This window comes from Molothrus aeneus, chromosome 10, assembly GCF_037042795.1.
Source record: "Molothrus aeneus isolate 106 chromosome 10, BPBGC_Maene_1.0, whole genome shotgun sequence".
Lineage (NCBI taxonomy): Eukaryota > Metazoa > Chordata > Aves > Passeriformes > Icteridae > Molothrus > Molothrus aeneus.
Window position 1 is genome coordinate 17,250,769 of NC_089655.1, and position 21,489 is coordinate 17,272,257.

A 21,489-nucleotide genomic window follows, 5' to 3' on the forward strand; every position below is an offset into this window, starting at 1 on the left:
GGCGGGCCGCGGCCATAGCGGGGGCGGTGCGGGCGGCCCCGCCGGGCAGTCCCGAGCTCGGCGCCACGCGCGGCTCCTCTCGCCGCCGCGCCACGCTCGCGCTCTGGCGCCGCCGCCGCCGCCGCCGCTGCTGAGCCGAGCGGGGCGGGGCCCGCCCGCCAATCACCCCGCCCCTGGCAACCCGGCGCCCCTGGCGACGGCGAGCGCGGCGCCGATTGGGCCGTGATGAGGCGGGGGGCGGAGCCTATGCGGAAAGATGAATCGGAGGGGGCGGGTACTGTCCGGCGCGCCCCCCATGGCCCCGCCCCCTGGCGCGGGAGGCGCAGGGCGGGGAGCGCGCCCCACCCAGCGGCCGCCCGCGGAACTGGGCTCTTAAAGGGGCCGCGCTCCCGGCCTGTCCCGCACAGCCTCGGCCCGCGCTGCCCCGTCCCCCGCCCCTCCGGGTGCGGATGAGCGCGTGAGCCTGGTGGAGTGTGTGATGAGGGGACCATGAGCCGTTCTGTGCCACACTACTGACAGCCTGGTTTACCTGTGCCACCCATTGCCATCCCATTCTCTACTGTCCCATCCTGTCTCTCATGCATCCCACCCTCCGCCAACCCATCTCACCCCATTCTCCCTCAGCTCATCCCATACATCCCATCCTACTTCTCTCATCTCATCTCATCTCATCTCATCTCATCTCATCTCATCTCATCTCATCTCATCTCATCTCATCTCATCTCATCTCATCTCATTGTACCATACTCCTCCCCATCCCATCCCACCACAGAGAAAGGGATGAATGCTGTGATCCTGGCTAAGCTGAAACCATGCAGAGAGCACCCTGAAGTGACCTCTCCCAGGACCCCTACCCACAAGGTGCCTTGCCCATCACATTCCTGGTGGGAGAAGGTGCTGGTTACCATGCATGCAGCCACAGTTTACAAGCCTGTGGGTGCCTCAGTCTTCCTTCCCCTCTGTCCTGACTCTGCTATGGCGGGTTTTGGGGCCCGGTCTGGGACAAACTCTGCTCCCTCAGGATGGTGTATCCACACACACTGTCCTGGTGGCTGGAGCTGGCACTTTCACATCCTTCAGGACAGACACATATCTGCCATGATGGATGTGGGACATGGACTGCCACCTGTCCTGGCCCTCTGTGCTGCATCTGCCCCTCAGATACCAAGGGAGGCTTCACTTGGGCTTAGCAAAATCCTGCAAGTCCCTGATGCTGGGGATTGCTGATGCCCCTGGTCCCTGGGAGTGGCTGGAACTCCAGCAGGTCCAGGGGCAGTGGGATGCATGGCTGGTTGCTTCACGCTGGGCAGCCTCGTCCCCCCAGCAGAGCCATCTGGGCTGTCCCTGCAGACACCTGCCATCTGCAAGTGGCACCTCCCCACAATGCTCTTGCCCCAGAAACCTGCCCCAGAAACTCCCTTGCCGTGCAGCCCCAGCCCTGGCCCCATGCTGGTGCAGCGGGGAGGCTGCAAGACCACACTCCTGGCCATGCTCTCTGTGGCTGCTGGCAGGAGCAGGAATCTGGGAGGTTATCAGGGCTGGCTATGGTTGACCTCTCCTCTGTGAGGACAGACACAGAGCACTTCCATATCCCCTCTGCCTTCTGCTGCACACTCCCATCAGGGCTGTGGACGGGCATTTTCCTTCCATGTCCTGGAAGGATTTGGCTTCCCAAGTCCTGGCCAGAGAGGCTGGCACAGACCTGAGCTCTGTCTGGGCAGCTGAAAATTTGGAGATGACTGACTCCTACTGCAGGAATGCTGGCATCCTCTGGGAGCTGCAGGGAGTCTCACCAGAATGCTGTGCCCTGAGGATTGCCACAGTGCCCCAGCACCACTGGGCATGGTTCCTGAAGGAAAAGTCATGCCCAAGAGATCTGGGGTGTTGATTTAAGACAGGACATATGACTGTGATAAATCTCTGTGAGGGACAGGAGATGCAGCAAGTGGGGCTTTGCTCTCTCCAGGTAAAGGGAAGTGACTGGGGAGCAAAGCACCAGTAAGGGGATTGCACTCGTGGAAAAGGCCAAAGTTTGAGCAAAGCAGAAATCGTTGGTTTTTCCATGCTGTCACTCAAGGGGATAAGCAGCAGAGAAGTGAGTGATGAAGCTGGCATCGTTAACACATGCATGGGGGTATAATCTAGCATCAGTGGGGAAGGAGAGGGCCAGAGGCTGGTGGAGATGCTGAGAATCTTAACCAAAGGCCAGGCTCAGGGTGGGAAGATTTGCTGTCTCCCTGTGAAGTCACTCTCGGGAAATCCCCTCCCTGCCGGCTTAGTGAGATGCAGAAACCTCGTTTATTCTGCAATTCCAGAGGTCTGAGTTACCCAAGCACAAAATTTCTGAACGGAGCACATGGGGAAATTGCTTATTCACACTTGAATAACTCAAAAATGGCTGAACCAATTTTACTTAAACTTTCTCCAAGAATTCCCCTTGGAGCCAAGCCATGCCTGGCAAATTTCAGCCCGAAAGGAATTTATTTCAGAATAGGATGAGAAATTGGAGCAGGCAGCAGGGGTGCGCGGGCTGGGGGAGGATGCTCCATACAATCGCGTCGCTCCCCACGTGCTGTAATTAATGAGCCCCCGCTCGCTCCCTCCGGGCTGGTGCTGCCAGCCGGCCTCTCCTCGGGGCCTCCGGCTCCCCGGTGCCTGCGGGGCTCAGGATTTCAGGGCAGCTCGCCGGCCAGGGAGCCCTGGTGGCCGCCTGTGTGCTGCAGCTGGTGGGCAGCCTGGGGAGCAGCGCTGGCAGGGCTCCGGAGCCTGCACAATACCAAATAACTGTGGTAACTGCGTGGTATTTGCTGGCAGGGGCTAGGTGTTCGGTGCCAGCCTGCCTGCTTGGGCACGGACTCGGTGCTGAGGATGGCGCTGCTGTGGCCCCCGAGGGACGGGGTGATGGCGTGGCTGGGGATAGGCATTCCTGTGTAAACACGGACAGATCCCAGCCACACAATGTCCCTGCACATACACTGAGCCCTGAACCTCTCCCTGGCACCTTGGGCTGACGGCTGGAGCTGAAGAGGGCTGCAACGAGCACAGTGTTGGCAAGACGTGGACAGGGATGGGCCGAGGGATGAAACGTGAGGCTGTGGGATAGGCACGGGAGTTTGTGTGCAGCACTGACCTGAGTTAGTAATACTCTGCCTTAGAGTAGCCTCCAGCCTGCACGGCAGAGCTGCGGTGCCCATGGTGTCCCTGGGAGGCATTCCTGTGCAGACAGGGAGTGGCAGACATGGAAGGAAAACCTCGAAAAGCAGCAACGGCCGTGGAAGGTTCAGAGGACAAACCTCCCAGCCCAGCCCTCTCTCCGTAAGAAATTCCTCACCCAGAGACTCCATCCTGCTGGAGCAAGCCGGACTCTCAGTGTCCATTTCCAAACAGAGCCCTGCTGTGCCCCGGTGCCGGGTCCCTGTCACACGGGCACACGCACGGTGTGTGTCAGACACGGCCCCGCACACGGAGCACCCCCGCACCCTGCCCCTGCGCCAGCCACCGCCCCTCACCTCCTCTGCGTGCGGCACCCTCATCTGCAGTTCCACAAGGAAAGGTGATTAGGGAACAATTATTCGTATTTTCTCAGAAGATCTAAAGGGCATCAAATGAAATTACCCAGCAAGAGTCTAAAAACAAACAGAAGGGAGTATATTCCTCACGAAGCAGCCAGTCCCAGGAGTTCATTGCCACAAGGTAAGTATGGGGACGTGTGTTTGAAGGGTGGAACTGGATGAATGCAAGAAAAAGCCCTGCAAGAGGCCTCCGTTGTGTGCTCACCTGGAGCACAGCTGTGCTGAGGATGGGGGAAGCTGGGTGGGGATTTCCCCACGTTTCTGGGCCGGATACCATATTGTAGTAGGGGCCATCACGGCATCAAGTGACATCTGCAAGTCCTTTGTCCAAAGGGCTGCACTGGAGGGGCGACATCTGAGCAGGCACCTGGGTCAGCCATGCGGCTGCTGGGGGGTCCCTTGTGCCACCCCCAGTGCAAGAGGAGCCCCGTGGGTCCCCGTTCTCAGGGCAGAGAGCACTGCCAGGTGCCAGCTCGCCCAGCCGGTGTGTTCCCCGCCAGACCAGCGCTGGCTCCAGCCTGTCTCCTTCCCAGGCTTCCCGGGTGCTTGCCCCTCCGGGAGCTCCTCCCTGTGCTGCCAGGAGTTTGGCGCTGCCAGCGGGTCGGGGCAGCCGCAGCACCCGTGCCAGCCCGGTTGGGCCCAGCAAGGAAGCTACCTTCTGCTGCTCGTGGTCCCTACTTCAAAACCTTCTCCCATCCCACCCACTTCCACCACCCCTCACCTCTGGCAGCTTCAGGATGCAGTTAAACACTTCAGCACTTAAAATTTCAGGTGCTAATTGCTTAGTAATGAAAACTTTAATCACAGGGCAATTAAAACCTTAAGTAGCTGTGGGAGATCCATTCCACGTCAACAAAAAAAAGAGTGCCGTCACTACCCCGGCACCGCCCTGGCACGGCGAGGCTCACAGGGCCTGGAGAGCCCATCCTGCAGCCCCCTCTGCCCCCTGCTCCGGGAATCTGGGGAGCCCCCCCTTCCCACGCCGAGCAGGAGGTGGCCGAGGAATGATCAGCTACTGCTGTAAAACTTAAAACCCAGCTAATTTTGGATTAAGTGCCATATGAAAGGGTTTTGTTATTTTAAATCTCCTACTTTCCAAATTCCCAGGATTAAAATTCTCTGCATTTATTTTAACCACATAACATTTGCAGACAAATCACTTCTCCCAGTGCAAAGTTTGAAGCAGGCTTAGCAGATCTAAAGCCCAGCCACAAGCTCCAGGGTGGAATCGCTGGAAGCGGCTGCCAGCGGCCGCCAGCCCCTTTCGCTGGCGCGCTTGCAGCAGAGCTCAGCCACGATGTCTGCAGGGAGAAAGGGCCTGCTTGGTGCTGGAACCCGGGGAGGCAGCATGAGAAGGAAGGGTGGCTGTCATCCTGGCTTCTGGGCTCATTCCTGCAGTGGGGATGTGCCCTTGGGAAAATCTGATGAGGCCTGTGTGTTTGCAGAGCAAGCCCTGTCCATATGCTGCAGGGTGCATGTTGCAACCGTGCTGATGCTGTCCAGGTGACACTGTCCAGTTCTGCACCAGTCCTTTGTCCTCAGGTGCTGACAAATGCCACACAAAAAATAAATAAAAATCAGGATTTTTCCCTTTTCCCTCACTGCTCTGCAGTCCATTGGGGCTGAAAGGGAAAGGAAGGCATCCAGCCTCGCGTGATTCCGGCTCTGTGGGAGGCAAAGGCTCCAGAGCTGGGGGACGACGTTTGTCCCCCAGCTGCTGGGAGGTGTGGGAAACATGGGTGCCTGTGGGCAGCAAACTGCCCCCTGCTCTTTATCAAAAGCAGCATCAGTGTCTGGCAAATGTCACTCTCCTGCGTGCTTCCCAGCTGGGAGGTCCATTTCCTCCTCCCATCGCCCCCTTCCCCTCGCTGCCTCCCAGCCCTGCGGCAGGACGGGGGCGCGCTGGTGAGTGGGTGGCCATGGAACTGAGGGGACAAAGGCAGGGTCATCAGCTGCTGATGCATCACCCTCACCCAGCCCACTGCTCTCTCAGGCACCTTTGCTAACCAGGCAATTAGCAGCCTGGCCCCATTAGGAGGGACATTTTAGGGGGCTGCAGCTGAAATGCCAGTGCAGAGGCCCTTTGCATGCTCAGCCCTGAGCTGGGGTCAGCTGGGTGCCCGCCTTAGTCACAGGAAGCAGATAATCTCCAAACCCAGAGATTTAGGGGCTGAAACCTGCTTTGTGCCACAGCTTGGAGAGGCATTCCCAGGTGGGGGGTAGTAACCCTAAACAGGTTGACAAGATATTTGGGGTTCATACTCATAACAAGAGATGCTGGCAGACTTCCTGGCTGCACAAATCCAAGAGGCCTCTCCTGACCCTGCATGCTCTGCAAAGATGGTTGCTCCTCAGGACTGAACAGGAACCAGCACTGTGTCCTGCTGGGGCTGCCTGGGAACAGCCAGAGGTGATGGTGGCAGTGGGCACAATGGGACCAAAGCAGGGCCAAGCACAGAGCCTGAGCCCCAGCAGCCTCCACCTGCCCACCCCCACCAGGCGCTGTCGGCCAGGGGCAGCCCTCAGAGCAGGGCTGCCTTTTCCTGGAGTGTAATGTGAGGCTTCGGCCTTCCCTGACCTTGGGGCAGTAGCCTGGTCCTGCTTCCCATCCCACCTGGAGCATCCCTTGCCCAAAGCCTGCTCCGGATGCTTTGCCTCTCATTGCCATGGCAACCCCCATTCTTGCCGGGTTGCCATGGCTCCCCGGCCCCCAGCCGCAGCCACATCCTCGGCATCAAGAGGACCCAGTGATTTGGGTCCTTGGGGGCTGTCACCGTGGGAGATGCCACACAGGACCTGGGAGGGAGGAGGGCTGAGGGATTGCTGGCATCTCCACATCACACTGAGGTTCGGGCTCTGGGACCACATGGGACCTTGGGAGGCTGGTGGGGACACGGTCCCCAAGGGGAATCACTGATGACATGGGGATGGGTTGGCACTACTTTGCAGACCAGCCTGGTACTTTCCAAACCTGCCTCCTTCCAGCCTAGAGTTGCTCTGCTTGGTGCAGTTGCCACAGCCCCCAGGGTTGTGTTGGTGGGCAGGCATGCAGGTGCTGGAGCCCTTTGGTGTGGCTGCGTGCTAGCAACATCAACGGTGCCAAGCACGCATGACCACGCTCTTGTCCACTGCCCACTGTCCCCTCAAAACATGGTCCCACCAATTGCAGACACCCCACCAGGCCCTTGGGAGAAACCTCAGTCTGGGGTTGCTGTCGTGAGCTTGCTGTGCCCGGGTTACGGCTGAGCTCGGCAGCAGCACGAGCCCGGCAGGCTCCAGGCCTGGCGTGCTAAATAAACACAGCCACCGTGAGAAAAAGGCAGCCAGGAAAAAATAGTCAAATAAAATAATAGGTCAAAGGAATAAACAAAGTGGGGACGTGCCCAGGCATGGCACAAGCCTCCGATGTAGCACTTCCAAGCCGGGCTGTGCCCCAGCCCCGGTGCCTGCAGGTGGTGGAGCCCGGCCTGCTGGCAGCGCCCTGGCCGGCCGCACCCCCAGCCCATTTTCCCCCTGGCTGCAGGAATCCCCTCTCCCCGTCACACCACATTCCTGGGGTGCCCGAGGATGAAGGTGCAAACACCCTGGGAGAGGTGCCAGGCAATTCCTGGCCTGCCTGGGATTTGCATCCTCTGCCCTGGCTCTTGGCTTGGGAGGGATAAGCCCAGGCTTAGCTGTTGCTTCCCCTGGGGCTGGCTGCCAGTTCCTAACCAGTTTTGCCGTAGCCCTTTCCCACACTAACTGGGGTCAAGGGAGCTGTGTGGCCTCCATCCCACCTCTTCCCTCCAGCGCTCAGGAGCTTTCATGGTTTAAACAATTTGCTGCAAAGCAGACGGTGTGAGGGTGGGAAGGGGGCAGTCCTGAGGGCAGGGGTCTGAAGCTGGGCAGCACTGTGAGGAGTCCACAGGGGATGTCTGCAGGCTGCAGAGCTGGGGTACAGATCCACACCGGCCCCCTTGGAGCCTGGATGAAGTTTGGGTGGTGGCAGAGAGGGGACCAGCTGAGAACCTGCAAACTCAGTGCTTCCCTGGGAAATCCCACAAGAAAGGGCCCTGCTGGTAACAAGGGAGAGAGCAGCTCAGACTCGGGGTGTAACGCACTGTCCCCATCACCACAAACCTCCTTTAAAACTCTCTGCAGGGCCCTGACACTTCACCTCCCTCTCTCTCCAGCTGGCAGCCAGCGGTGCTCAGCCAGGGAACAAAGGAGCATGGTTTAAAGTAGCCAGTTATTTTAAGAGCCTGCACTGGCAGTGACAAGCGGAAAATAGAAAGAAAACCAGAATAAGCAATGAAAGAGCATTCCCTGATACATACTTTCTCAGCAGTGCTTCCATGCTTTTGGTGTAAAATTTATTCTGGGCAAAAAAATTGGAATAAAGGAAAATTGCCTCAAAGCCCATCTGCAAAACAGCACCTGGGTGTCCCAGTGGGGCAGGAAGCCAGCGACGTGGCACTGTGAACAGCCAGGCACTCAGCTGATGGGATTTTGCACATAAACTTCACATCTTCGGGTTTCCCTTGGCTTTCCAGCTTGAGTACAAAACAAATTGCTGGCATGCCATGCTTCGCTCCACCAGCCAGGCAGATGGACCTGCTGGGGCCCCAGCACAGCCTGGCTCTTCCTGGGAGCCAGCAGTGGCAGAGCTGCAGCTTTGGCATGACCCGGACATCCTTTGTGTCCTCTGGCACAGTTCTGCTGAGGTTTCCAAGTGAGCCTTGTTTGATCTTTGCCTCCACACGTCTGGAGGAGCAGCCTGACTTCTCCCTGTGTTGGGATGCTTTCCCATGCTGCTCAGCAGTGAGGCTTCAAGGCTCCAAGGATTCAGCTGGTTGGAAAGAGATCAGTGACATAAGATTCATCACCTAAGAGTGCAAAATTCCTGAAAAGAGCCTGTCACAGCACAGCCCTCTCTGCAGCACACTGACCAGGGTGCTGTCCTGGCCTTCCTGGCTTCCCTGACATAGGAAATAGCGCTCAAAGCCTGTGGGCTTTTCCTAAAAGCATTAATGTGCACCATTATACTGGGAAAAACCCAGTGAGGAGGTGTAGAGGAATGTGAGCTGTGTTGCCCCAGCAGCCCGTGGGTGACAGGGCCTGTTCAGCAGGCTGTGGCTGGGTGACCCTGCTGTGCCCCTACCCACCATCTCCATGTGAGCCTGGTGGGATGGGGAGGAGAAGAGTGGTGAGGGAGGATCTGCCCACCCCACACCTGCCTGGAGGAGAAGTCAGGGAAGGCTGACAGGCAGAAAGGTGCACAAGGAACTGTGCTGAGTCCCAAAATACCCCCAGGCTGAGAGGTGGTGCTTCTGGCACAGGAAGGGATCTCCTGTCCTTTGGCAGCAGGAGACCAGGTGTGGTCCCCAAATCAGCTGCACCACCTCAGAGAGCAGCAGTTCCTGACCCAGCCAGGTACTGCTTTGTGTCCTGAAATGGGAACCCATGATGCTGTGGCACATCTCTGTAATCCACAGGGCAGTATGGTTTTTTCCTTCTAACTGCTTAATAACTGCCAGAACACCATGGAAAACTATCCCAGTGAAGCTGCTGGGATGCCAGGTGGAACATCCCTGCTTACTCTTTGCTGGAGTCCCAGACTGCTCCCACATCATGCCCAGCACCATTTCCACTTGCAGCAGGTATGGCAGCACGTGGGGTGGACTAATGGGGAATGGGGCCAGGGAGAGGACACTGACTTCAACCCTCCCCCATGGCATCCACATAGACCTCCAGATTATGCCCTAAAGGATGGTCATATTGGAGGGGTGCTGAATGTGGGCGCCAGGACAAGCAGTGTCAGGGACCGCTGTGGTGCCAGGACCCCTCAGCCAGGGGCTGGGCACAGGTGCAGCCATGGGTGCTCCACATCTCCTCAGGTTCCTGGCCTCCAGGAGAGCATTTTGGGGGGAGGTCAAGCAATTTCTTCATTCTCTCCCCCCACCCTTTCCAAGATGAAGAATTTAATTTTAGTTTTTACAGCTCCTCCTAGGTGGATAAATCCCTTCCTGGCGAGTCCAAGCCCTGGAAAATCTTGTGAATCTAACGCTGGCCCTTCTGGCAGTCACTGCAGCAATTCCTGTTTCTCTCCAGCCGCACTCTGTAAAGTTTTATAGTTTCCTGGTTGTAGCTGCAAGGCCCCAGCCGTGCCGAGGAGGGTGGCGGGGGGAGAGCCCAGCACTCAGGAACTCAGGGAGGCAAAGCAGGGAACCATGGCCTGGTGGGATGTGCCAGGCAGCTGCCAGCTCCCTTTGTGGGCTCATCCAGGCAGGAATGTTCCGTGCAGAGGGTGGTACAGTCCTGTGTGTGGGGATGAGGTCCATCACAGATCTGGGTGCTGTGTGCTGTGGGTGTGGTGGGAAGATGCCACTGTCACCCAGCATGGGGAACGTGCCTGGGGAGTGGGCAGAGCTGCTGGCGTCGGAGCCCTGCTGGGTGCAAGCAGGGCCCCACCATGAAACCTGGTGCTCCTCCCTAATGAAAATCAGCTTTATATCTGCTTTGTATCAGCACAGCACTGCTCCAGCCCTGGGGGGATGAAGAAACTGGAGAGCAAGCAGTGCCATGGTACAGTCCATCACCTTGTTCATCCCCATTGGCCACATGCATGTCCTCAGAGGGTAATGTGGCACCTTCACAAGCACGAAACCAAGTCACAGAGGTGCTGCTTTGGCTGGGGCCAGCTTCATCCTAATGCAGGACATGGCACTTCGCTGACCAAGTGATCATAGAGGCCTCTCTGCTTGCTCCCTGTATACCACCAGCTTTGCAGTGACAGAAGTGCTCCCCAGGTGACCCACTCCCCATGGTGATCCACTCCCCTGGGAGCCTTGGGCACCCATGTATGGAATGGATAAATCCTCATATTGCCAAACATCTTGATTTTCTTTCTGATCCTTACCTGTATTTTGCAACTTCTGATGGAAACTTTGACCCCCAGAAATATCAACAATGAGAGGATGGGTCTGGTGGCTGTGGGAGTCAGAAACAAGTCCCTGCTAAATTTCCCATCAGGGCTAAAAGTCCTGGCTGATGTTTGGATTTATTAGGGAAGCTGTGAGAGAGTGAGTGCCAACATTGTAGTGCCCTCAGCTCTGTTAATACTTATGCTCTGCTCTGAATGCCACTCACCATGCTCAGCTCTCTCTGCTCTGTTGCCAAAAGGATACATTAAAAACAGCCCAGAGAGAGGCAGGGAGTGTGACAGGCAGGAAGGTGATTTCTGGGAAAAAAAGAAAGAGAGGAAAAAGAGGAATGAAAGGGATGTGACAGTGGTACACAGCCTCTGCACCAGCCCAGTGCTCTGCCACTGGGTCTCATGGGACTGCAAGGCATCACAGGAGCCAGGAGACTGTGGCTGGGATGAGGATGGGTGGGTAGGACACAGCCTTTCCACTGCTGAGCCTGCAGTGGGTCTTTCCCACATATTCCCCAAGCACCCAGCAGCCAGGGAAAAGAGAATGCCTGCAGATGCAGGGCACCTATGGGTGCTGGGATGGGCTGTAGCACAAGTGGGACCTAGGGGACGGGGATGCTCTTGAGTGAGTGCCACATGAACCAATCCCTTCCTGTCTTCCTCCTCGTCCCAGCAGCCAGGCTGGGATGTCCCCATCCCCTCTGGCAGTGCTGTATTGCTGCAGGGACATCACGGGTCACCGAGCAGCAGAGAGACCTGTCTAACCCTTCACACCCTTCCCAGAAACAAGGGGCCAGGGGGGGCGGTGAGGGGGGCTGTAAACTCTGCATTACCACTAATTAAGCACTTGGCTGTCACCGAGGCTTCCCAACACGCCTCTTTCCCTGACACTTTTACTGTTTGGGGAAATGGTGTCCCGGGCCTTTGATGAACTCGCTATGAAGTTGAAAGGAGCTTGTGGCGCGGTGCCAGGGCCCATCACAATTGTCTCTCTGGCTGGGGATGGGAAATGACCCATTTATAAAACGTGGGGTGATAAATCAGACCTGGGAAATGGGAGCCACCGATTGTGGATAAAAGGCAGGATGGGCAGGACTGGCCGTGGGCTGCCCCTGCCTGTCCCCAGCCCCGGTGCAGGTACAGCCAGGCTGGGGCCAACCCAAGGGCTGACAAACCTTGTCCTGCTGGTGATGCCAACCTGATACATTGTCCCTGCTGTGGTGGGAGCACGAGCTAGTGGAAAAGGGAGCTGGCACTGGGCAGGACACTGTGCAGAGGAGGACTCCTGGGGGTTTGTTTATAATATGGTATTTTTGGGGTGAAGGAAATTCAAAAGCTGGAAATACAGGGCAGGGACAAAGAGGAAAGCACCCAGCTCTCAGGCTGGAGCAGATGCAGTCTGTGTCCCACCATGAAGCCAGCTCATGGCTGGGGCTGAGGCATGGCCCCACATGCTTTGCTTGGGGAATATGCAGTCAAGAGAGCTATGGAGTCCCCATGTCCATTGCTTCAAGTGCCACCAGGACACAGGGCCTGGCTGGGGTGCAGGTGACAGGGACAGTGTGGCCATGCATCCCTGCTGTCCCTGTGTGGGGACCCCACACACCCTGCCAGCATAGACCCTCCTGCTACAAGGGGCCGAGTCCTTGGGTCAGGGTGGGCCATGAGGGCCAATTCCTGGGATGCAAAGGCCCTACAAATCTGCTTTATGCAACATGGGCCAGGGCTCTGGGGGTGGCCCAAGTGCTCCATGTCCTGGGCAAGTGAAGCTGTGACCGTGCTGATGACTGAGCTCAGGAACTGTCACCCACAGCTACATCATCATACAATTTCTTAGTTCTCCCTGTCCCCTGTGTCTGCCCCACCTCCATTCTGCCATGGCTCAGCTCCGAGCTGGAATAGCAGCCAGGGAACTGCACCACAGGATCATTCCAGGTTAGCTCAGAGAAGCTTCATGGAAGGCAGCTGGTTTTCCATGACTCTGGCGCCTCACCCCAGAGAGTGGGGCTGTGGGTGGGCAGCAGGAGCCATCCCTTTCCCTGTCCCCATCCCTTTCCCTGTCCCCATCCCTTTCCCTGTCCCCATGCCCCAGGCTGGGGTGAGCCTGGGGGATTCTCCCCTCCTCAGGGCAGGCTCCAGCAGTCCATATGGGGCAGGGGGACACCAGCTCTCTTCTTGCATCAGCAGGTTGCAATGGGCTCTGTCAGCAAGTCCACAGGGTGAGAACCTGCTGGAAGGCTAATTAATGACTGCCAATTAGCACTGGTCAGGCCTGGCTGGTGGCTGGGAGCCGGATGCAGCAGGTGATGGGATTTTCTGTGCAGTTAAAGGGAGAGTCTCTGGGTTTCACACATACAATTCAGTTGCCTGTTTGCTGGCTGTGGTTGGTGAGAGGCTCAACTGCACACAGACACAGCACAGGGCTTGGATGGCTGCCAAGAGGCTGTGGAGGGTGGTTTGGTCAGGGATGCAGAGTCCCAGCTCCCAGGGATGCAGAGTCCCAGCTCCCAGGGATGCAGAGTCCCAGCTCCCAGGGATGCTGCTTCTCAGCCTTCCTTGGGCTTCGCCTCCCACTGCAGCACAGGCACTCACCAAGATCCCACCCCTTCCCCAGGGCAATGCAGGAGTAGCCCTTGGCATCGCCCTCCCTGTGGCATTGCACAGCCCTGCACAACTCTGAGGGAGATGCCTCTGCCTGTGATGAGCTCCTGGGCTGTTTGGGAAGGCTGGAGGTTCCTGCTGCCATAGGAGACAGCCCCTGTATCCCATCCTCTACACCCCTCAAGCCCCTCCATCTGCCTTTTATGACTCTGTTGTGCTCCTGCTCTTTAGCCCACATTTTCATGGCTGCTGTACCACAACATTCCCTATATATTTGAGCCTTGATTATTTATAACACTATATATGCATGTGTATGAGTATATGTATACATCTATATATTCATTTTATCCTCCCTACATTGTGGTTCTCATTAATTATTCACATCTCATGAAATAGGAATGAAAAGAGATTGCATGATGCTGGCTGGAGTCTTGCAGGAGGGAAATCAGCCTGAAGATTTCCCACAGCCACTGCTGGGCTCAGGCATGAAACCCTTTGCCTCAGCACAGGGCACCTGGTGTTCGGGTTTCCTGATGAGAATCCAGGGAAAGGGAGCCTGACTGAAGCTGCAGGAAGCCCCTCAGCTGCATGGATTGGGTGACAGAGAGGTCCACAGCCCTGGTGAGTTCCTTCCATGGTGCAAGACCTGCACCAGTCCTGGTCACTGGGTTTCATTATTTGTTTTTGACTGAGAGAAATCCCTACACTTCAGCATGTGCTGACTGCAATGGAGTCACATCCTAATCTCTGCTGTGATAGAAAAATGGGCAGGGGCCTGCCTCAACCTCCCACTCAGAAGCAGTTTCCCATATTCCTGAGCCCTCTCCAACTTTTCCACGTCCTTTATCAAGCCAGGATGCAGCAGTCAGTCCTTGTCTCACCCACTGTACGCAGAGCTGGACTCATCTTTTTCCTCTTTCCACCTTTTCTCCTTGAACAGTCACACCCTGGCCAGCACACGGGCACTGAGCCCTGGGGTCACTGCTCTGCACGAACGGGAACCTCTGCTCCTGCTCCACCCAAACAGCACTTGCTTTCTAAAATAGCTCTTTTCTTCCCACCCCTCTCCCTTGCTATTTAAAAATCTGCTTCATATACTTGATCTATTCTGTTTTTAAGAGGTTGTCAGGAAGAGAGGGCTGAAGAAGGTCCCTTGTTGTCCCCTTTTAGCCTCTCTCCACACTGCCCTGTGCCCATCACCCTCACCCTCTGCTCCCTCACGTGCTGGCAAAGCCATTTATTTAAGCAGCGGTACTGCAATATTTCCAGTGCTTTGCTCCGTGCTCTCTGCCCATTGTAATCTTTTCTTTGCTCTTTTGACCATCAGCATATATTGAATAAGAGCTGTTAATTGAGCTGTCTGCATTGACATGTTGGGCTTGTACTTAGTGGCTATAATTAATTTAGGACAATATATGTGAATTATCTTGATTAGTCTATCCAAGATGCATCATCTTGCACAGGCCCATGGTGAATGTCATATATCTTCATGCAATCCTTTCCCACAGCAGCAAAGTCCTTCAGCCTTAACTAACCTAAATATGTCACGTTTTTGCTAACATGCTGCCTTCTCCACATCATTAATGAGTGTAATAAACCACACTGATGCTAACACTCAGCAGCCTGTCTGGCCCTCTGCTAACCTCCTGCCACAGGGAGCAGTGGCTGTTCACACAGCCTGGGGGTAGAAACCAGGACCTGGTGAGGTGGAGGTACCTGGATCCCTGGACAGGTGCTGGGTGGGGGGTGGCTTTGTGCACTGGATACTGCTGAGGGCTTTCCCTCCTCCCCACTGGGCTGGCCAACAGGAAAATCAGCCCATGAGAGGTCCAGCCAGGTCTCCTCTGAGGACTGTGCTCTATCTGGCACACAGACCTTAGGATGTATGGTCATGTTTGCATTTCTTTGGTGTTTTTCCTAGGGGGGAGGGAAGTGTCTGTCAGCTTTCCACAAGTGAGCAAATACAATGGTGCATCTGCTCAGCCCTGCTTCTGTCAACTTCCCCGCTCCCTCTGCCTCTTCACAGCCACATTTTGGCAATATCCTTTCTCACCCATTGCTTGGCCCCTGCGGAGAGCCCTTCTCTGGGTTCTCCTGGAAGTGCTCAGCGATGTTGGAACCTGTTTTCAGGCATGGCAGGCAATCCCCCACTCCTACAGGAATGCTGGTATGCCTCTGGAGCCGCCACTGGTAGGACGGGTTATGCTTATGGGGACGTGTAGTGGCTCGACTGGAGAAGGGCTGGTGCTGGCTCCGGGGCAGGCCCTTTTTTAGAAGCAGCATTCATCAGGGCTGAGACCTCCTTTGATAGTTACACTACAAACAAACACACAAACAAACCAGCCAGCCCTTCAGATATCACTCAGGCAGAACAATACAATTACAGGGCTCAGGTTTCCAGCATCAGCCTCATCCTGGCGCTTTGGAGACCTCTGAAACCAGCAAGTGCTTCACTCTGCATCCATTTGCAGGTCGCTCCAAATTTCCCAAGCACTGCAGAGGTGTTTACCCAGTGCAACAGCACACCGAGATGGAGGAACTGGTGATGTGTGATCCCAAGGCAGCAGGGAGATGTGGCACACACACCTCGCCTGCCAGCAACCTGACCTTGCCCAAACAACCGCACGCTGCAGGATCCTGTTTGGGACAGACTGAGCAAGATGGGAGAGATGTTTAGGCTAAGTCCTTGGTATTTAGCCATCGGAATTTAACCCCTCTGGTTCTGATTATGGCTCTAGAAGTTCAGTTTCCATCACAGACCACCGGTTTTGGCCACTTAAGAGCAGTCGGTATCACCTCTGACCCCCCGGCAGGCTTTATTGCTGCAGCTCGCAAGGAAGCAGCCGCATCGGCTGCCTCGTAAAGCTCGGGGCCGCCGAGGGCTGGTCCTGCCAAATAAACCCCTCACAGATCCCCTCCCCCTGCACTCCCTGGGGTCCCCCAGGGCCACCCAGCATCACTGGCCCCATGGCAGGATTCCCTGCGGTGCGTGGGAGAGGGCAAGGCCAGGGACAGCCAGGGCAGGGGTGCTCTGATCTGGTGGCTGGTCCCTGGGGAAGGGTCCCACAGAGAGGAGGTATCCACATGGGGACACCCCTCATGGCATGGAGCTGAGAGGCCTCTTCTCAGAACAGCTTTGGTTCAGCCATGAGATGGTACAGTGCCATTCCTGCCCCACGAGTGCTTTGACTGCAGCCAGGGGCAACCTCTCCTGAGCAATCACTGCATGAGGAGTTTGCAGCCCTCCTCCTCCTGTTCTCCCCAGCCTTGGTTGAATTACTGACACTCAACAGAGTCAGGAGGGAGCTCAGGGGCATCACTTCTTTGCTTTGGGAGACCTCCTTGCAGCCTTGCTGGGGATGTGGATGATGGAGGGGAGCAGCTCCAATCCATTGAGTCTCCATCCCCATTGCCTGGCAGGCTGGGGAACAGGAAGGTGGCCCTGAGGGGTCCCTATCCCCACTGGGGTCTCTCCTCCTCATGGTGAGTCCACTTGCATGCCACCATCCCAGCTCCTTCTCTCCTTGGAGCTTCTCCCAGGCACACATGGTCCCATGGGCTGCCTGTGCTCACCAAGGCCCTCAGCTCAGGGGTTTCTCCTGCTGGCCTGGGACTCTGTGAGTGTATCACAGCCAGAGCCCACCCTGTTCTGAGCACACGAGCCTCCTCTGCACCCTGATGCTCCCAGCTGTGTCTGCTCCTCCTGCCCTGAGGGTCAGGGTGGCACCTTGGGTGCGATGTCCCTTGCCCTGGCTGCAAGGCTGTTGGGGATTCCCATCCAGACAAGCTGAAGGAAAACCTTCAGGAGGTTTCCTGCTTTTGTGTGGTGAGCCAAGGCTTGAGATTTGTTTTGGAAACTCTCCCAGGGGAGGCTTTTTGGCTTGAATTTTTTTTTCCCTTAGAAGGATGAAGTGTGCCCGGTTGGGTTCCCTGGCCCTGCCTGAAGAAGCTTTTGGTTTCTGCTGGGATGGTGAGTGAAGTTTGTGGGAACAAAAATGCACGTCCAGGCTGGCATGCAGGTCCCCTCCAAGTGACAAAATGCCATACACAATCAGGATCCTTCAGGAGAGCTTAATCCCATGCTGCTGACAGGCACAACAAGCAATTTAAACACATGGGTGTTTAAATTAAGAAAAGTTATTCTTCTGGATTTTCCCATGCCTCATAAAACACCGCAGAGAGGGCACCCACCCCCCCTGGAGACGGTGCCCAGTGTCAAACCACCACCTGCTCCCCAGGACCCAATGCTGTACTAAATGGGGTGTGAGAGCCCTGACCTGCTGCATCAGCCACCCCACCTCGCTGGAGCAAGGAAGCTGCATCTCTCCCCTCATGAGAGCCAGGGCATGGAGGCAGCCCAGGGTGCTGGTGGAAGGAGACAGACCCAGCAGCTGCTACCCTGAAGGGCCTCAGGGCCCCAAGGGCTCCTCAGGATGCTGTCAGTGCTGGGGCTGCATCCTCCATTCTCATCTCATGGCCTGCTAGGAGGAAGGCTATTTTGGCAGGATGGGTGGCTTTTCAGGGGGGAAAAGGGACTATTTAGGCTGAGCTGGATCCTCCCACCTCCTAACTGTGGAGTGCATGCAGCGGGAAAGCGCGGGGGCACTGCCGGCCCCGGGGATGCTCTCTCCAGGGATACAGCGCTGACGCTGATACTTGAGACACTTCAAACGGTACCAGGCAAAGCCCCCGAGAGCAGACTGACAGCAGAGCTGCTGGCGCCGTCCCCAGACGGGCTCCTCGGGTCCGAGAGAGCTGCGAGCGCTCGCCTCTCTATTTACATTACCAGGAATGCACAAAACAGGGGGGCGCAGCCTGGGGAGGGGGGTATTGGCTGATTGTTCCCAGGATCCCCTTGTCAGAAACCCTCCCTGCTCTGTTAGTGTCTCTTGATATATGGCTTGCATTAGGGGATGAAAGTGAGGCATAGCTTGGGGTTTTGGCACGACAAACCCCATTAAACTCTCTCTGGGAAAATGAGTCCAAGAAGTGTTTTGGGGGGTTGAGTCACTAACGGAGCTGTGAGCAGCATTTATCCTCACCTCTGGCTGCCTGGCCAGGGCAGGAGAGGGGTGGGGGCTGCTGGGGGCTGGCAAGCAGCTACAGCACCCCTTTTCACCCCCCTCCTGCTGTCCTGTGGGGATCTGGGAGTGCTCACACACAGGACACCTGGCCCCAGCCCTTCCAGGGTATTGGGCCCAAGTCCAGGCACCCTCTGCCACCTGGAAGTTTTGGGGTGGGTGGAGGAGTCGCAGAGTTGGGAGTCTTCCCTGCTCTCCCAAAGGTGTTTTTGGGAGGAGATGGCGACAGGATCCTTCCCCACCATGGCAGCCTGACTTTGGGGTCACCCCATACCCTCCTGTCTGGCATGCTCGATTGGCAGTGGGATGCACCTTCCTTGCACCACACACCCCTGGCTGCTTTTCATTTCCCCAGGGACAGTAGGACAAACTGGGGGGACCCAGCTCAACTCCTCTCAGGTGTGCCACTGCCTCTGCCCCCCTCTGCTTGGAGATCAGGCAGAGCAGGAGAGAGAGAGCCATGCTGGAAGAACACAGTGGGAGCTTTTTGGGCCTGAACCCTCTTCTCTCTCCCCGGCACCAGGGGACAGACAGGCAGGGGGAGGGAGGGTCAGCACAGCCCTGATTCCCCATCCCCTCTGTCTGTAGTCCCAGCCAGAGGGGGCTAGGCAGAACAGCCACCTGCCTGCACCCCAGCCCTACAAAGGCCACTCTGCAGGTGATCTGCTCCAGGGGAAGGAGAGGGGGCTGCCGAAAACTTTCCATCACCCCGTGAGGCAGCAGGAAAATACCTGCAGAGGCTGAGGCAGGAGTCAAAGCAGCAGCGGGGATGACTAAATGCAGGTGAAAGGAAAATTGCTCCTGGTCAGAGAAGGCAATCCTCTCCAAACCTAGCCCAAATTGCCCTCTCTTTCCTGTTTCCACTGTTTCCTGCTCTCTGTGATGAGGCCACATGAATCCCTGAATGCCAGTTGTGCAGCAGCATGAACATGTCAGATGCTAAGAGCAATGCAATGAAAAGGGTGGGAAGAGGGACAGCATGGGCATTTTTTGCCTGCTGCCCCCTGCTTCCCACCAGCCATTCTCTCACTGTACTGTACTTGCCCCTTGTTTTCCTATAAAGGAATCAGGAACTTGCTGGGGACCAGGGGCAACAAGCAAATGCAGAGCATCACAGACACCTTTGGCTGCAACTTGTGTTGGGTTCCTGAGGCCCCTACCTGGGACAGAGGGCAGGGATCTCAGCCCCAGCACCTGCCATGCTCCGTGGGCCCAGGAACAGCATCCCAGGACAGATGGCTCAAAAGCAAGTGACACTCAGGTCAGCATCCTACAGGACATCTAGCCTGGCTTCCCTGGGCTGTCAGCCCTGCCCAGTGCTCCCTCAGTGGGGTAATGCTCATGGGTGCTTGTGGCACACTCTGCCCATGCCTTGGAGGGGAGGGGGTGGCCATCAGGAATGAGAAGCAAGGCCCTGGAAGATGTCCAGCTCTCTTTTAATTAACCTGAACAAGCCAGAGCTTAAGTTTCCGAGCCAAGCCGAAGTCTCCCTGTTAGGAAAAACCTGCAGTACCTGGCAGTAATTTAATAACTCTCATTTCGAGCTTTCTAATAGCGGTGCTGTGGAACGGCTCCAAACCCACTGGTCTCCCTGCCTTTCCGCAATCAAGTTACCTTTATTGCTTTATGGCAATATTAACAGAGATACCAGTGTGAATGCCTCACCTCAGGCTTAGCTGGCAGGAGCCTGGCACGGCTGAGAGGAAGCCCAGCGGTGCGCGGCGGAGCCGGGACGGCTGCCTCTGCTCCAGCACCCACCCCAGCCCAGGGAACAGCCCCAGTGCTCCAGGCCCCTGTGCCAGGCACGTGGCAGGGTGAACTGTCACCCCTGTGATGGGGTCTGGCTCAGGGCTGCCCTGGGATTAAGGATGTCCATGCTCAGAAATGGTACACAGCATCACCCTGGGATTCTGCCCTTTTTGGGGAGGTGTTGCTGCAGGGGTACAGGATTAAGTCCTTTCCCAGCCACCAGAGGAGCTGCCAGGGACCCATGGGGAATGTGTCACCAGCTCCAGACACCTCTGCTCTAGCAGACTTGTCCCTTTCAGCCTAGCAGGAGTTAGGGGTTCCTGTGTGGCAGGGACTGCCTGTCCCCTGCAGAGCTGCAATTAGCTCAGTTGCACTAACCTAGAAGAGGGACTCCATGGCTGTAGCTTGAGGTGCTCCAGAAATACTCCTCCCTCCCAGAGAGGGCAGAATGACTTTCATCTTTGAATCCACAAGCAGAAGAGGGACAGGAAGAGTACATAGGAGACAAATCCCTCCATAATTTCAAGCCCAAATCATTCTGTTCTACAAGAAACAGCCCATCACGCAGCCAGGGCCATGTGAGCTGTTTATAGGAGCCCCAGCCATCCATCACTCACAGGTGTCCCTCCATGGGACTTTCCCTGGCTCTGATCTCCCCCAGCTAAACCCTGTCACCCAGCCCCTGATGCTTTAGAGGGGTTCCCCCAGTACTCCTGGCTCTGCTGCAGGTTTGTCATGCAACTGTGGTGCTTCAAGAGTAGGTTTAAAGAATGTGATTCCTCCTTGCTGGCTGGACATTGTAGGGAAAACTTAAGGCACAGCCCTGACCAGGGGTACCACACAGGGATGTGGGGGATGTGGTCACCTTGCCCTCCCTTGACTCCCCTAGCCAGCCTGGGTGGCAAGGCACAGATTTGTCACTGCTGCCATGAGCACCAAGTGGCAGTGAGGAAGAGGAAGGGCTGAAGAAGCGCTCGGTGTGTGACATTGTGGGGAGGGCATGAGCTCCTCAGCCCCGCTGTGGTGGTGGCAGCACCACAGCCCAGGGCAGGGCAGGGTTGTTGTATAAATGCCCCTGGCCGTGGCTGGCCACCAGCGTGGGAGCTCACAAAGCAGCACTGTTCCAGTTTATGGGATTGGAAACAGCTGCTGGAGGGGCACAGATAACCTGACATAGCAGGGGCATGATGGGCTGCTGAGGGGACAGACTGACACAGAGCATGCCCTGCTGGGGTTCACCCAAACCTTACTGGTCCCACTGGTTTCAGCTGGGAGCTGGGCTGGGGCAGTGCACTCTGCAGGGACTGCTGTGCTTTCCTCGAGCATCTCTCACTTGGAGGGAAGGTTTCTTCCCAAGCTGGGAAGTGGAGCCGAGTGTCAGTTTGTGTGTGGAGCCACTGCTAATACCTTCTTTGCTATTTTTAGCTCAGCAGCCTTGTGCTGTTCGTTTCAGCATATTTTTTTTTTCCTCCCAGTAAATTCCAAATCTTTTCCCTCTTTCACCTTCTATTCCGGGATGCTGCCTGTACCATTCGGCTTTGATCTGCACTGATGCCAAGTGTGTTTTGAAACT